We start from the raw sequence: 17,876 nt of genomic DNA, 5'->3' as shown, positions 1-17,876 counted from the left end.
TTAGACTAAGCTCACTCAAATCTCTAACAAAGTTTTTCCAGTGACAGAATTTAGAAACAGGTAGCAGAGGCTTTTTCAGGATGCTTCTACGTCCCAGTGGTTTTAATGTGAAGGTCAGTGCGGAGCATCTTGGTCTTTCCCTTTGAAGACAACAGGCAAACGGTTCTAGAAGAGAGGAGCCAGGTAATGATATTGGCTTTTTTTCACTGATCAGCCCTGGCTGGTTAGGAGAGAGGAAAGCTGTGCACTGCAGACTGCTGCTCCTGTGGTCGCCAGAGTGTTTGCAGTGAGGTGGTCTGTATGGCCAGAAAAAATAACCCGGGAATGATTTACTTTCTTCCAAGGTTGCTGTTTTCTAGAAGCAAAGATCTGGTGCCCCAGGTTCCCTGTGGCTTAAAGGGCCAATATATCATCTCAGAATAAATATTCCAATCTACTTCCCCGAAACAAAACCAAAACCATTAGAGTGGATGCTTTTAATTGTTCTTTTTCACATATCTTCTTTTGGGGCGCTGCTATTCCAATCATCCTCACCACGTGGCATCCTGCCTTCTGTCTCCTGTGGGTGCTGAACTCTCAGATCATCAGGTTGTTTCATTATCACGTTCTGATTTATGGTTAGCTGTGTGGTGAAACAAAAATGGAAGTTACCCTCGGCTTCCAGCTTAAAGCTGGCGGAGCATGAGCTTCAGTTCTTCTTCATGAGCCCTCTGCACGAACCTTCCCAGGTGACACAACTGCTTTGTGTGCATCAGCCTAGAGGGGCTTGTTCACTGCGGCTGAAACTTCTGGTGAACACGAGTTACGATGTCATAGCAGCTTTACATCCAGTGGCTTAATTTCATGCCAGCTTTAGAGAGGATTGTTTGGGTTTGGTTTTGTTGCTGTGGTTATTCAACAGCCTGTTGTTAAAAGTCAGCAGTCAGGTGTGTGCTCGCTGCAACTTAGCAGAAGAAAACAATCCAGGAGTGCTACAACAATGAGAAAGTTATCTTAATTTAAATGATACAGTAAATAAGCACAGTATTTGATGGGGACTCTGGGTAGCTTTTTATATCCTCCCAGCTTGTGCTCTTTGCTATGAGAGGAATTTATACATGAGACTTAGAAGAGAAAATAGTATTTAACTCTTCATTGTAATCCTTTCTAGAATCATAGTTACTGGGAGGAGAATTAAGATTGTTGCTGTTTCCCTCTCCTTCATCAAGATTGGTATCTTAAATTAGAGATTAGCATGGAAGAGTCCTTGAAACTAAAAGAGTTTAAACACATTTGAGGTGATACCTTTCAAGAACATACATCCTTCTTTTTATTCACTCAGTCTTTACTGTTTGGTTATGATTTTCAGAAGCTTTTTAATTAAAAATAAAGAATCTGCACATTTACCAAACAAACGTTTGTTTGGTAACTTACATTACAAACGAACTTAGGTTTGTTTGTTACTTCTACTGAGTGTAGAAATAGGTGAATATTTATGTAATTTGTTCACAAAAGAATCTTAGAAATGGGAAGTGTAACCTTGTTTGTTTTCTAAAGAGAAGCACAAAAAGTGAGCTCCTTGCCTTGATTGTGCCTACAAACACCTTGGAGGAATAGGAGGCTGCATCTTTGGGCTCAGCAACATCTGTGTGTAATCAGTGTGATAACACAGAGACTGGGGGTGCAAAAACGTAACTAACAGCTGGTTGGCCATGGCTCCAAATCCAACTTTGCGTTCAGAATCTTTTTCTGAATATTAGAATATATCAATGCAGGGGTTTTACTTCAGGTTGACTTCCTTCTCTGCATTATAAGGCCTTGCATTCACACAGCACAGCTCCTGCAGAGAATTAGTTGGTCAGTGGTCTACAATCCCCTAGCAAAGTGAATTAAGTTTCCCTTTGCCATGAGTTAGGGTGGAACAAAGCGCCCGTGAGCACATCTCGGTGTGTGTGTCTGTGGCCACCTGCCCGCAGCTCGCCTGCTATGGGTCCCTTGCACAATGGCCATCCATCCCACAGCCCTGCTCCGCGGAACGTGGTGTCATTTCTTCTGCTCAGTACAAACTGCAGCTGTGTCAATGTGCTGTCTGTGCTACTGTTATTCCCCATTACGACTATAGCTTTTTAACTTGGTGTGCTTTGTGCCTTGCTGCCTCACAAAGTCTGCAGTAGCTCAGTACTGAGAGCAAGGACAGTGTTCAGGACTATTTATTCAACAGTCTTTGTTGTTTACATGTATATCAGCAAAGGCAGGAGGCTCAGAAAATTAAGAAATAGGATTTGCCTTGACCCCATCATTTGAGTCATGGCAGGGAAGTAAGAAGTTTGTCCTTAAGATCTAAGATCTTACTCTGTCGTAGGAGACTGAGTAAATCTTAAAAGAGATTGGAGAGAGTCCTGATAGATGGAGACAGAGCAGGGAGGTTGGGAGATTAGTGGGAGCTGAGTCTGTGCTCTGCTTACCAAGTGAGGAGTAGCTGCTAATCCCTGGCGAGCTGGAGCACAGGTTCTTGTTAGAACAGAGCCCAGTCCAGCCATTGAAATCAGATTGGTGAGGATGGGTTAATGAAGGGAGAGAATGGAAGAGCTATGAGTCCCATAGGCCCTGGTGTAGCATCCTTCATATCTTTCAACTCCTGGTCACTGTCATCCTCCTGGAAATCCCAGCTGACATCAGCAGTCACTGTTTGGTTGTTGCTATGGCAACAGAAAATAGTTTGAAATTGCCTAAGGTATAATAACTTTTGGGAGATGTCCTGCAACACAATCCAGTAGTTATCTGCAAGACATTTCAGAGAGTGGGCTTGACCTTATTTTTCAGCTTGCCTGGAAGTGAAGGACATGTAAAGGGGGTTTCCCAAGTCTTGTCTTGTGGTGTATACAAAAAGGCATTTGTAAAGCTTTCCTGGAGGCTCACGCTAAAGCTTTGGGCTGTGTGCTTCATCTAGTGCAAGTCACCATTTGGGAAATGTGTGCTTTAGAATTTAAGCTGGCGTTTAAGCCTGGAAACTTTTGTCAGGTGAGAAACTGCAGGTTTGATTTATGGGCGGCTTTGGGGTCCCTCTTGCCCCTTAACAGTGTATTAGTATTTTCTCTTGTCGGCTTTAACTGCTGAAGCTGCTTACTAGCAGTAGCTGCTGTAGTTGTAGTGGAGTAAGTTGTCCAGCTACAGTATATTTTCTCAACTGCTTAATTTATTCTCTTTAAACGTTTCAGTTTATTTATGTAACCTTCGTTATAACTTTTACTTCTTTGGAAGCAGTTCCTTCAAATACTGGTTCCCTTCCTTACCTTACAGTTCTGAGGCTAGTAATCCAGTTACTATTGGAGGATGCTAAATACAGAAGAGGCCTGGTGCCCTCAGTTCATGGCTCTGTGGCAGCTTTTTACCCCGCTGTGCTGCCCCTGCCCTCCCCGCGGGGTCCGTGTCACCTGTGTCCCCAGCACCCGCCTCCAGGCACGGCTGCTGCACCTGATTGGGGGAGCGGGGGCGGGTACCCTCGGTCAACAGACAGGGCTCTCAGCCAATGGGGTGCCTATGCCCTGAGGCACTCCTGGAGTGAGCTCACAATCGCCTCAGTGGCGCTGGGGCGGGCAGGGCGGTGGCTGGAGATTTGGCCTTGGGACGTCGTGTAAGGAGACTTCCCGGGATCTAGAGCCTTCCACTTCTTCTGGTGAGTGATTATTTCTTCAGGATGTACCCTTGAGTGACCCCTCGCCCCACAGCAAGTGACTATTTTTTCATGGAACCCGTGAGTGAGAGGCCTTTGCTGAGTGAGCGTGTGCGGGCTGCAGATCATCACTTCTGTGTGGTGTATAATATCCTCAACTGGTGTACCCAACCTGCTGTTTATTAAATGTTCTCAGTGTGCTGATTGATTTTTGGATTACCCCTCAGCTTGTGTTTGTTGTTTGGTTTCAGTCTGTCGTGTGGTTTCGGTTCTGGATTAAAGTTGGTCTAAGCTTAAATTTGCTTGGAGTCACTTTGGGCTGCCTCCGTGATAGGGGATCACAGATACTTTTATGTTCTTTCTTTCCTAATACATCCCTGCGTATTAATTTGATTTCTGCCTTTCTGAATTTCCACTACGTGTAAGTGAAGTCAGCACACAGCAGTGTGCGGCTGTTTGTATTTTGCATTTAACCTGATAACAGGGCACTTTAGGTGGTAAGAAATTGCAATGATGTTCCTTCACCCAGCTGAAAGCTGAACTCAAATGCCCCATGCCTTGTGCTGCGGTTATGTGAGAAGTTGACCTTTAAAGCTTTAAGCTGCAGTGAATGGGTATTATAGTAGATGGGAAGAGATCACAGAACCCCGGTGGAGACCATTAATTTTCCTTCACCTTCTGCACAGCAGAGGACTTTTTCCACGTTCAAGGGCCTTAGCTTGCTGTTTGAAGTGATGTGATCTGTCTCGCTAGCAGTTCCCCTTCTTTGTGTGTCCAGTGTCAGATCAAGAAAAATAGTGAGTTTGATCTGTCAGGTGCATACCTAAAGAAATTCTGGTTGAGTGCTCTGATTTTGGAACAGGGACACTTCTGTGGCAGATATTGTGGCATTTTCAGAAAATTTCTTTAAACTCTTCTTTTGGAGCAAGCCATATATCCCAAACAGCCCAAATCCTGGAGGTAGCTTTAGTTTCAGCAGATTAGTACTCTGATTAAAAAATACTTGATTAAAATTTTCTCCTGAACCTTCAATGTGCTTCCACCTTAGTGGGTGAGTTTAATGTGGTCATTGAGAAAGTCCTTTAGAGGTTAAGTCCTCTGAAGAACTTGAGCGAGGAAAGGAAAGGGAAGAAGGTAGGATCTGGCCAAAAAGCACAGTAGCAACATTTGTGTTCGCCATGTTCAGACATATGTGAAAGTTTTGGCAGTGCTGGCTTGTCTAAGGACAGTAATTGCTTACAGAGCAATAGTGATACAGACATCTAGAGGTAATTGGATACACTTTGTATGAGAAAGTACAAATTGTGTTTTGCTATACAAAATGGTTTAACCAGTGATCCTTGTGGTTTTGCTTTGCTAACAGTAGGACTGGACCAGTGGGAACTCAGCAAAAGAACAGAACAACAGAGAACAGTGTTGCCCACAGCTTAAAATCTGTTCAAGAGAAGTAACGTCCAAATAAAAACAAAAACAAAAAAACCCCTTTACATTGCTTAGTTCCATTAGGGATAATTAGCATCACTGGATAATAAAGTTTTGTAAAGCCCACGTTAGCCAATAGCTACCACTTGACAGATGGTGTGTGCAGGGAATATGGCAGTAGCTGTTTTCCCATTCTGTAAGGGGTACATGTCAATAAAGTTGGGGTGTATAGTAAGCAAGTACATTCATTATTTGCTACTTATTCTTGTAAGATCTTGGGATTAATTGATCTCACAGGAGAAGGGCGTTGACGAATGAAGATCGTCTGGACAGTTGCAAGTGTACTCTACACTGGGTTAAGAACTGGCTGGAGGGCCGGGCCCAGAGAGTGCTGGTGAATGGGGCTGCATCCAGCTGGCGGCCAGTCACTAGTGGTGTTCCCCAGGGGTCAGTGTTGGGTCCAGTCCTGTTTAACATCTTTATTGACGATTTAGATGAGGGGATTGAGACCATCATCAGCAAATTTGCTGATGACACCAAGTTGGGAGGGAGTGTCGACCTGCTGGAAGGCAGGAGGGCTCTGCAGAGGGATCTGGATAGACTGGAAATATGGGCTGATTCCAATGGGATGAAGTTCAATAAGGCCAAGTGCCGGGTCCTGCACTTTGGCCACAACAACCCCCTGCAGCGCTCCAGGCTGGGCGCAGAGTGGCTGGAGAGCAGTCAGGCAGAAAGGGACCTGGGGGACTAATGGACAGGAAGCTCAACAGGAGCCACCAGTGTGCCCAGGTGGCCAAGAAGGCCAACGGTATCCTGTTCTGTATCAAAAATAGCGTGGTCAGCAGGACAAGGGAAGTGATCCTTCCCCTGTACTCTGCATTGGGGAGGCCACACCTGGAGTATTGTGTTCAGTTCTGGGCCCCTCAGTTCAGGAAAGACATTGAAGTGCTGGAGCTGGTCCAGAGAAGAGCAACATGACTGGTGAAGGGACTTGAACACAAGCCCTATGGGGAGAGGCTGAGGGAGCTGGGCTTGTTTAGTCTGGAGAAGAGGAGGCTTAGAGCTGAGCTCAGCACTCTCTAGAACTACCTGAAGGGCAGTTCTAGCCAGGTGGGGATTGGTCTCTTCTCCCAGGCAGTCAGCAATAGGACAAGGGGGCATGGGCTTCAACTCTGCCAGGGGAAACTGAGGCTGGATATTAGAAAGAAATTCTTTACAGAGAGAGTGGTCAGGCATTGGAATGGCTGCCCAGGGAGGTGCTGGACTCGCCGTCCCTAGAGGTTTTTAAACTGAGATTGGACATGGCACTTAGTGCCATGATCTAGTAAACGGACTAGAGTTGGACCAAGGGTTGGACTCGATGATCTCTGAGGTCTTTTCCAACCCAGTCGATTCTGTGATTCTGTGATTCTGTAATTTTCTTGTTTAAAGCTCACCCCAGTAAGCAAATGCTTGGACAGCTGGGAATTTTAATCTCACCTTTCCTACAGGGTGGGTTTTCTAGGCCAGTGTGTGCTGGAGTCTGTGGGTAGATACAGGCAGCAGGGCTTGAGGCTTTTTACCTGCCTGGGGACATACAAAGTGTGTAAAAATAAAAGCAAGCTTTTGCCATACTAAGGCTTGTGTTAGGCTCACTTTCTAATTTACACATTTGTGTTTTAGAGCCAATCTCACTACTTTCTGAATGTAACTTCTGGTAATCTGTTTTTGTAAGAACATGCGCTTCAGATGTTCCTCCAAAATAGTGTGCCAGCATGCTGGTTAATTAAGCTTGTAAAAGTCAAAGCAGCCAGTATTTCGCAGTAAAACAAATATTTCTGTGCAAGGATAGGTCAGTTGCTCTGTTTGTCTGTCACTGGCTGAAGTAGTCCACTAGTTTGTTGGTTATGTACAATTTTACTTTGTGTTTGTTCATTTCATGAATGTGGTTTACAAAAATGAAATAGGTTATTTATATGTCAAGAAAAACCTACTCGTAGCACAGATGTTTGACTAGTTACAAGGCATGGCTACACTGCATTTATCTTTCTCAGAGGCATAGAATTTCCTCCTTTTTTTTTGGTTTTTTTTTGATGTTTTGCCACTTCTCTATGCTTTTAAACTCTTTGGAGAAGGGTATGTCAGCTCTGTATTTAGAGGGAAAAGGGTAAGGCATTGTTGTGACCCTCATAAGACAGTAAAAAAGGTAAATAAATCAATGCACGGTAGCGGATATAGGTCACTGTAGTCCAGAACCCTCTGTGATAACAGGAGAGTGTCAGGTGTTTCAGATATACTTAAATAAATAACATTTAAACTATATGATAATCGGAAAAATTTCCTAGCCTAGGTGCCTTGTTGATTTATTTTTGAATGTCATTTGTGATTATTTTCATTTAGAATAGTGTAATAAGAAATTATGGCGTTTTAAAATTCTGCTGTGTTTTATATCTCATAACTTGTGGCATAGAATTTCACAACTGAATCATGCACTCTATAAAAGATTTTATTTTTTTATCAGCTGCATGTTGTGTTACATCTTAATTTCTTCAGTCACACTAGTGCTTTTGTTTGAAGCCCAAGAACAGTTAATCAGTTCTGCTAACTCACATTTTAAATTAAAAATTTGAAAACTAAACAGGTGCACTGATGCGGAAGGGCTCTAAATATCTTTGGCATTTTTGTTACCCTTCTGTGGACCTCTGCTATTCCTGTTACATACCTTTCTTCTCTGGTGTTGTCAGAAAGAACTGGCCTAGATAGGTTGTCAGCTTCTCTAATAGTATAACATTTCCAGTGACACCTACAGAAAACTGCATTTATTTCTTAGCTATGTTTTCTCAGTTTGAATTGTCCTCTAGAGACAGTAGACAATACCCAGCCATGGATTGAGTGTCTCCAGGTCACAGAATCATAGAACAGCCCAGGTTGGAAGGGACCCTACAAAATCATCTGATCCAAATTTAATCATCATCAGGTCATGGGGGAAAAGGAATATTTCTATGGGGCTGTGAATGGGTCAGAACTATGGTCAATATACAAGATGCCACATTTACCTCCAGTTTCTCTTTTGTCGTTGTTTTACCTGTAGCTCCGGTGTGTATACTCAACACAGGAACTGTTAAAATTATATATGCTTAGAGCTTGCTCATATTTCCAGATTTAGGAGCTTTAGGTGGCAGCATAGAAGGCCAGTGACAAAGTTTTTATTTGGTTGCTGACTCAGCCCAGAGGTCCCTCAGAGCAAAATTATATAGGTCTGCTAAATGAGATCTTAAAATGAGAATACAGTAACAACATTACAGCTTTCAAATCTTTCTGATTGAAAGCCCTAACGCTGTATATCCGGAGGGCAAATTATATTGCTTTCATACTAGCAAGCTTTCAGGACCCATTCAAAAATCTACTTGAAACAGGGCCAGAATGACATCGGCTCTACCTCTTGTCAAAAGGAAGGATGGGAATGCTGAAGTAGTATAAAGTTCCTGTGAGAAACAAAATGAGGGCTGTTAGACCATGTAAGTGGAGGTTCATTGTGCCTCCTTGTACTGTCCAGGATGAAGAGCCAGCCACAGACTGGGCTGAAAGGTGGAGCTTGTACCTTAAAGCTGCAGTCCCTGTGCGAGTTACAGGCTTCTCGGTTGGGAGTGCTCACCTTGCTCTGAGGTGCGCCTGCTCGTGTCAGGAGCAGAGGCTGAAGCACTTGCCTCCCACCTGAGTCACTGCACATGGATGCCACAAAGCCTGCAGTGGTTTCTGAGCAATGGCTTTTTGCTTCTTACAGTCTTCATGTGGTACCACTGGAAAACAGGAGCTTTAGCTGCATCAGCAGGAACCAGTGGGTCAGCACTTTCTATCTGTTTAGATTCTAGCTGGTATCTGAGAGCATCAGGAAGACTAACAGCACGTGAATGTGACTTAAAACTGGGATCTTAACATGTCTTTGAACAACAGATGCAGACTCACGAAATTTGAAACCAGCTTTTACTTATTGTGTGTATCTTCTACCAAACCTTTCAATTCCGCATTGTATTACACACAGAGAGATTTCATCCTCCTCACCGCCACATCAATGGAAGAAGTCTCATCTCAGGAAGTGGTATTTTAAACACTGAAGTATTTGTTCAAATGAATTACTGGAACAGCTAGCACTTCTAAATTAACAGAAACACAAAGCTTGAACAAAAAGCGTCACCATATTACATGTCTCTGACACAGCCACTTAGTGTATTCATGGCTTTATTTCTGTGTCAGCACTGACCAGGACAGTCAGTTACAGAGCGTGTATTTGCAAGAATAACACTTGTATAAGTTACACAATTCACAAATACGTAAATTACACGGTTCCTAGAAATATTAGCAAAAGAAGATAACACTTGTGTAATTAACTTTATAAAAATACAACAGCTTCAGTCAGACATTATGATTTCTGTAGCACAGCATTTTTATTACAATGATCTTAGTGGTGATAAATACTAAAACCTAAGGCTGGAAGAATGTCTTGTGCTTGTTTTTTTCCTAGCATCATTTAGGTTGGAAAAGACCTTTAAAATAATTGAGAACTACTGACTCACAGTCCTTTTTGTGGTGCTTCAGATGTCTGAGCACAAAACTGGCTAATAGCTCCTTTGTAAATGACAGATGGGTGAAAGTCCACAACTGTGTCTGTGGTTACCTCAGGGAGCAGGAATACTAGATCGGATTCCTTTGCAGCGCTCTTTGTGCTCCATTTGCTATGTTAATATCAAAGTAAGAGAGAGTCTAACCTTAGTGTACTTACAAGGGAGAACAATTCTTCTTCAAAAGGAGGAAAAGAACTTGAACTATTACTTGAAGAGTGAGTGGGACTCCAAAATCTGTATGGAGTTGATCCTCAAGATACGGATCTTCTTCTTCTCCTGGTTAGGGCAGGAAAGAGTTGTGTCTGTCATGTATATATTCAGCTGGAACCACCACCAGTCAGGTTTCTCCAGCTAGGTGAAGATCTCTGTGTGGGTAACAGTTAGGAGGTGAGCAGGAAGGAGAGACAGTAGGGATCATATTTGCCGTCCTCCTGAACTGCCTGACTAAAAGGGAAGATTAACTGCAGGAGTTACTTCTGTTGTGTTCTAGAAAGGCTGGTATTTCCAGGCAAGGACGTAATGCTCAAGATTACACTATTAAAGCTCTACATATCAGACAGCAAGTAGAAGAGAACTGCTCTGTCACTGTAGAAAAAAAGAAAACAAAACCTCAAATATTTTGAAATATGAGTAGTAGGGAGAGCGAGGAATTTTTAAAGTCAGGTCTACCATGTACCACACTGAAGCATCTGTTTTCTTAAGTGGTTGTGCTTTTCAAACGTTCACCCGTAACTATTACCTTTCATTATAGATTTGCTTTCTTTATAATGTTCATTTTTTTCCTAACATTTTTTGATAGCTCAACCTCTTAATTTAATGGACTCTAAAAGCTCCTTTCCTGAAACAGACCTTTTGGTTGTTGTTTATTGCGGTCTTTTTATGCTTCAGTTCACATTAGCTCTTTCTGTTCCTTCCCCCATGCTCCCCATTTTTTTTCTTTCCCAGCTTGCCACATTTTATTCCATGGCAAATAAAGTACATTTTTGTTGCGATTGGGCCCAAGCAGGAGTTCTTAGGCTATCTTAAAATAACTTTTAAGTTGTGTCAAATAGAAAGTTCATGCAAAAATGTTCAGCTTGGGTGCATTTTGTTAACACTTTTTCCTTCTTTCTTAAATGGTTTAAATCCATTAAATGTGCTGGAGGTTTAAAGCTTAAAATATCTTAATATAGGCTAGAGATGTAAGAGCTTAGAGAAAATCCTCTCTAAGTTTATGAGCATAGAAAGAAGTTAATTAAAGCCAACCAAGAAAATACAAATGCTAGAAAAAAAAGCACATTATGAAAGAATACAAATTCAGAATCTGTCTGTAAGTCTCTTTGAATGATGTTGGGACAGATCCAGGTAAAAACTTTTACCCCACACTTCAAAGTGAGTATTTTCTGATTACAGAAATTACATGCTGTTCTGACATATCGCAAAACCTCCTTCCCTTAAGAACCCTTTTAATTTTAGTCTTCCTCTGAAGTCTTTAATGGATGTCCAGTACATGATGCTGCACATCGCAGTTAGTTGGGTTGGTTCAGAGCGGATGGGGCATAGAGCTTTAGGTCAGGCAGAACTATTCTGACATGCCTGTTTTAATGTTACTTTGTATATTTATGTGTATTATGTATATTTTATGTCTTCTGCCTATGTAGACAGTTTTATTTCACTCTTGATGCCTTCAGAAAAAGGGGTACTCTGAATTTCCAGAAAAGATGGACAAAAATATGTAAAGCTGTATGCGATACTTCCCCAGTGAGAGATCCAATTCCCTTGTTATTTTGTTATATAATGTAAATGTTATTTTTAAAAGAACAAACCTGGAAGTTCTATCAGCAAGTGTAAATTTTTAGTTTTAATGTCTCTGCTTAATGACTTCAGTGAAGTTATTTGTGCTAATTAACCATATCTAGGCAATAAGGAGTCATTTGAGGCCTCCCAGGCTGGAGCATAAGTGATTGGCAGAGCCACAGCCTGGATGTTGAGCCAAGTAGAGCAAGTCCAAGGCTTGTGAAGTTCCCGTGTGCTGGATCAGAGGTGCTGAACAGCCCTGACCCCTTGTACACGGCACCAAGAATCAATGTGGGAAGAGCCATCGTTCTAGTCTTAACTAGAAATGGATTGATGTTGTAATTTAGTTCCTATGAACTTGTGTATGCTCATCTAGTAACTACTAATCTTCACTGTGAATCTCTGGAGCAGTCTTTTACAGCTATTTCAGAGAAAACACCATGCTAACTTTTTTTAGCTTTTCTTAGTTTAGGGAATGGTAGCATAATGAGCTTGGGATGGAACTGCTTTAGGGACAAGAATGTGATGTTCAGTTTAGAAGCCTCTTCCCACAGTTTACAATGTATCTCGAAGTACTGTTTCTATTTTTTTTAATCCTTGGTAGGACCAGTGAGAATGTGTAGAAATGTATCAAAAAAAAAAAAAGGTTGTTTGAAAAAGGGAATAGGAAAGACAATAGGTCTAGACCACTATTTAGTACACTTTTAAACCGATTGTAGTACGTACCTGGAGACACTGGAGTGTGTGTGAACTGGCCCAGGAGTCGGACTGTATTGAATTCCCATGCCTCTTGTCATCCAGGTTTGAAAGGAGGACATACTGCATTTGAAATCTTTACAACCACAGGTTACCAAACTTGAACCTGTTTCTGAGCAGTTACAACCTATATGAACACTCTCATACTACTTGCATGCAAAATCAGACTGGTGAATTCAAAATGCTGCTTGCAGGTTGCGTATTTGACTCTGCAGTGGAGCTGGCTGGAAAGTGCTCAAGCAGTCAGACTCAAGAAGCTTATAGAAAATTACTTTGTCACCTCGCACCTTGTGAATGACTTGAACTGAAGCGAGTAGGTGAGCTTAATGTTGCTGCTTTTTTTTTTTTCCTCCTGGTTTCCACACTGAGTCCTTAAATATTCAGGAGCTGCCACAGGCAGTTTAAGAGGGTACAGTCCCTTTGCTGGTAATTACATCTTCCAGCTGAGATGCAGCAGCACATTGAATGTCTTCCTCCAACATCAGAGAGGAAGGTATGAGTCACTAAGGCCCTCCCCGTGCTGCAGCAGGCTGATTTATATTCCATTTATGATGGATTGGATTGTTTTTTATGGAATTGCTATCTGCCCAGTTGTTCTTGTCCCTGTTTTGCACAGCAGTTTACTTCCCTTATCCTTAGTGGAGTCCTTGCATTTTTTCAGGATCACTTCTTTGAATGATTCATGGTTTAAATCACGTCAGGCATTACAGTCGTCCGCTGAGCCACTGCTACCACTGAATTAAATCTAATATGCAAATGAATGCCATAATATACACAAATGCAGAGATCCATAGATGCTTCAGAATTTGTCTTCTTGGATGAAGTTATAGAGATTGTCTGATAAATATGATTTCAAAATCTTGGAGCTGTGCTAGGCAAGAAACAATTAGGAGTTGTTGCATCATCTACAAAGTCCTTTTCTGTATTGCCAGTGTTTACTTGCTTACTGGGATTTTGTATAGAGCAGTGAGGAATAGGGTAAAGTTAATATGGCCAAGATACTAGAAATAAGAATAAAAAGCACCATACCAATGCAGTGTTTTGGTACTTTGAGGTTGATGGGCTTGGAAATCAGACTCTTTTCTATCATTAAAAGTCTTGTAAATTAATTTTTAAACTAAGTAGGGGTTTATCAATGTCAATTACCCATCTTTATTTTTCTGTTAGTAGTGAAATGTTATTGCCTTTGATTAAGATTAGCTGTAATGAATACAAGCCTGTGCTTAACTTTGTATTGACTGACCAGTTTTCCTGTCTTAGATGTTATTTTGCAGACCCTTAAAAGCTGAGGTTCTGCATGTGATTTTATGAGCCACAAAAGCATCTTGCAAGTGAGTTTAAAGTGGACTGTAGTATCAGCAGTATCAGAAGATGGGGGAGGAGGGAAAATGATATGCAGAGACTACGTGAAAAGACAGGAGACTTCTGGTTTAGGAAGTACCAATTGAGAATGATTTGCTATTTATACAGAAAAAATGGGCTGTGTGCTTGTGTGTAAAATACCCAGAATCCCGGTGCATATACCATGTCAGAGAAACATAGCTTAGGATGAAGAGAGCTGAAAAATCTTAGAATTATATTTCCAGTCATACAAAATAATGCATCCATTCTCATTGTCCTTCTCAGTTAAGAAGGCACTGAAGTCTTCCATTAAAATGCCAGGTTATTTTAATTAAACAGAATCTAAGAGTATGTGACATGGTATTTCTCTGCTTTTCCAATAAGATGTTGAATTTGACTATTTGAAACTGTCTTTTAAAATGTGCTTCCTGGGACACTAGAAATTAATGTGCCTTCTGGTCAGTCAGTGGATAGTCTGTATTTATAAATCATAAATCATTATGAAGGGACGAAATCAGTTCCAATATAAAACATGAATCACTTGGCAGAAGGCACCAGCTATCAATACAATTGCCTGAAAAGCCTTGAGAGGTAGGAGAGATTAAATCCTTAACATTTCGATAAAACATGGCTGTAGTTTTGCATTCATTAGAGGGGAAGATTGCTATTTGAAATGGCTACACTATTGAGCCTATCTTCATGCACTGTAGGAAAAAATACCTTTCAAAGCAGTTACAGAATATACCAGGATTTCCAGCAGTGATGCAGTAGCAGTTTGGACACTTGATGACGGATCTTGAGAGCGTCTACTAAAATCGTTGGGAGGAGCAGGTATTTAACACTCTTCTTCCCCGAGCCTTTATTTGTTCTTGTATACTATAAAATGCACATCTACAGTGTGTGTTGCCCTCACTTCAGATTCCTGTGTTCCAGCCTGTATCCTAAAACCTTCTGGCCTTGCTGTGTCAGCCTCATAAGCCAGGCCGTGCTTTGGATTTCTGTGCAGTGTAAATGTATTTGATGGGCTAATCTGAGGCATTTTTCTTTGGTTTTAGATCATTATAGGCATCTTCTTCACTTTCTCTGATTCCTTGCTGCAACTACAGGATTTCTCAACCTTGCCAGTGCTTTGTTCCTGCTTCTCAAGCTGTCAAACTGACTGCACAGGTAGTCAAAAAACCTGTATGCTCTTGACAAAAGTTTTAAATTATTTGTTAACCTGTCATTGAAAATTAGCCTCCCTGTGACTCTGTGGAAGAGAATGAAAAACAACACTTTACTGATCACTAAAGCAAGCTTGAAATACTAATGAGGAAAAGCTGTTAGTGACGGGCAGAATAACATGATGCACTATGGACTTAATATTCCTTTTTTCCCTCCTGACTTGAATGACATTTCCCTGGCTACCAGGCTCTTCTTCCCATAGCTGCCTGATTCTGACCCTAGCAGAGTCCTGTGTCACTGCTGCTACCAGTGTGCTTCTCTCAGAATTCTCTACTTGAGGGAGAGAGTTAATGTAGAGTCATTTTCTCTCTTGAAGACCAGACAAGCTGCCTGGGTGACTGAGCGCTGGCATGTCTTCTGTGCCAGGGCGTCCAGAAAGAGCTGTGGTCTCTCTTCACAAACATCGCTTTATTTTTTATGAAGGGGGCTCTAATTTATAACGCTGTTTTAAACAGGAGACACTGACAGTCAGTATGGAACCTCTAGGTGTGGTTGGATTGCGTAATGTAGCTAGACTTAACCCAGACGCCTCTCTTTGCTGCTCCTTTTCACATGCATGTACAGCAGTGCAAGCTTAACAGCCCTCAGTTGCTGTGAATTTCTACACTGACACTATTTGTTGGGTTTTGGTGGGGCTAGCTTTTGTTCTTTTAGGTCCCTGAGCTGTTTAGCATGGCCCCTGTGTTTGGCACTGTTGGTACAAGGGAGGCAGAGGAAGCCCTTGGTGTGAACAGAGAGACTAGACTCCCTGCTTTTGCACCTCTTGGTCAATCGCAAAACTGCAGGAGAAAGCTGAGACCCCTGGCAGATACACAACATGAAGACACTTGTAATGTACAGTGATGGTGATGGAAATTCTCTGCATGAAGAAGAAGGTAACAGTTTGGGAAAAGGATTGCCCTGCAGTTTAAAGATCCACGGTATAAATTTGAAAAGAAAATTTTACTATAGTACTTCAAAAGGTATTTAGGAGCAAGGAAAGGATTTAAAATCTCATTTAAAATCAAATGGGATTAGACAATATTATTTGTTGAAGTTGGTGGTATGAAGCATATATGAAATAATCCATACTGGTTATATATGTGTCAAATTTCTTAGGCTGTAATGACACACCACAGGTATAAACTGGTGGACGTGTCAGAGAAGGCTGAGAAAATTCAGAAAACCACCTTATATGCCCAAGTTCTGCTGTGAGCAGCTGTTGTTTTATTCCTCTGCAGTAGTTGTGCAGGCACATGTAGAAATGAAATGACTAGTTTGTATGAGGAATACATTATTAAGTACGTAAATTCACGTACTTACCTGAATCTGATGTCCTATAGATATGCAACTCATACAATTTGTAAATCATTGGTTAGAAACCCGTAGAATAACAGGCAGAAAATAGTGAACAGAGCAGGCTTAGTGTGGAGACTGAACACTTGCATTTAATGCTGCTTTATTCCCAAGGACAGACCCTGTGCCTATTCCCTCTAGAACGTCACTGCTGCCTGCATCCCGTTTAGGACCTGGCAACAACTATTACTGAGAAACAAAGAATCTAAAACTGCAAAGAAAATACTGCAGTGGTCTGAGTACTCCAAAAGTAGGTCCAGAAGCTAAGGCTATAGATTTTCTTTTGGTTCATTTTTCTAAAGTTCAGTAATAAATTTTACTTAAACAATGGAGTGTAGGAAGATATATGACCTGAAAACTGAATGCTGGGAACTTCAACAAATCACATTAACTTTTTCTGTCTGTTGAGATGTAACTTACCCTGAACTGAGCCTTGATCTTACTCCAGCTTCTGTGGAGCTGAATCCTCCAGAGGCCTCAGAAACAGCAAGTCTGTGTGGGCAGTAGCTGCTGTGACAAACATCTTTCTTCTAAGAGGTCATTGTGTCCCATGTGAACTGTTCTGTGGGGAGAAATGATGTCAGAAGTTCCTGGGCTCGTGATGTTTCTGCCTTGTGGGCTGCTACGTAATACATCTTTCTTCAGTTTTCTGTCACTGTCGCTATCCTTTGTACTCGAGACGCCAAAGAACTGTAGTGCAAATTAAGGTTGTTCCACATACACCCTGGGTGCCGCGCTCCAGAAGAACCTTTTTCTTTTCCCGGGTGAATTTCCCTTGAAGTTTCTCTCCCTGGTTTCCATGATGATTTAGATTTGTGCACTGGCAGGGCCTCCAGCAAGACAGTGTGATCAGAGCAGGGTTGTGTGTGTGGCCGCCCTTCCCTTGGATGAGCCCAGCACTGGAGATGGGGTTTGTGCTGGCTGCAGGTGGGCCGGTGATGCTTAATCCTTTGTAAAGCCTGCTGGTGCTAATGGAACCATTCACCGGTTTTTGAACAGATCTGAACTGGCAGGGAGAGTTCATACCCAATCGACAGGATCAGCTTCTTCCAGATCAGTGTGTCTGCACAGCTGTGGTGCTTTTGATGAAGTACAAGGAGCCCTGAAGCTGGGTTTATGGTGTTACAGAGCCATAACCTGAGTTCAAAGGCTGGATCAGAAAAATATGATTTAACTTCCTTTGGCCAGTTCCTCTGGCTTGAGCCTGGAGCTGTTGAAAGGAGTGTGTCCAGTGAGCAGAGGGGAGAACTCCAGAGGCTGCCTGGGGAGAGTTTGTCACAGGGCTGAGCATGGGGGGGAAGGCCCAAAGGTTCAATAAGGAGCCCAGAATGACACACTGGGAGGATGGGAGCAAGCTGAGAGGCATGCTGCTGCCTTTCCACCCAGGATGTTCATTCTAGTGTAGAACTCGTTTTATATTTTCTGTTTAATGCAAATGAATATTTCAGCCTCTGTCAAGCTGCTTGTTTAAATAAATTATATAGGCTTCCTCATTAATTCCTCTGTGGAATTCCAGATACTCTGACATTGTCATAAGATAATTTCCTATTTTAAAAGTCTGCTTTTGTTTGATACAGAAAGAAAGTTATTTTCTCAGTCACAAGGTCACTGAAAGTCCTGAATAAGACACATGTGGGACATGAATGTTTCTCAAAGAGGTAGCTTGAAAAGAGTACAGTCAGAGGATTTAAAAAAGCACAGGGAAAGAAGAAAATGAATTGCAAAGTACATTCGGTGTTAAATAATTTTGAATTCATGTAATAAGTACA

At 41.9% G+C, this 17,876-nt stretch overlaps 1 long non-coding RNA gene across 1 annotated transcript; it reads right to left on the bottom strand.

The window, feature by feature from the left end:
- Window positions 1-461: 461 nt before the first annotated feature.
- Window positions 462-3,476, bottom strand: LOC110360720 (uncharacterized). Its single transcript, XR_010473667.1, has 2 exons — window positions 3,273-3,476; window positions 462-622 (listed from the first exon to the last, which is right to left on the bottom strand). It is a non-coding gene; the product is annotated as an uncharacterized LOC110360720 (long non-coding RNA).
- Between the last annotated feature and the right edge of the window lie 14,400 nt (window positions 3,477-17,876).

The sequence above is a fragment of the Columba livia genome, chromosome 6 (genome assembly GCF_036013475.1).
Source record: "Columba livia isolate bColLiv1 breed racing homer chromosome 6, bColLiv1.pat.W.v2, whole genome shotgun sequence".
NCBI lineage: Eukaryota > Metazoa > Chordata > Aves > Columbiformes > Columbidae > Columba > Columba livia.
This window is presented reverse-complemented; position numbering and strand designations above follow the sequence as displayed.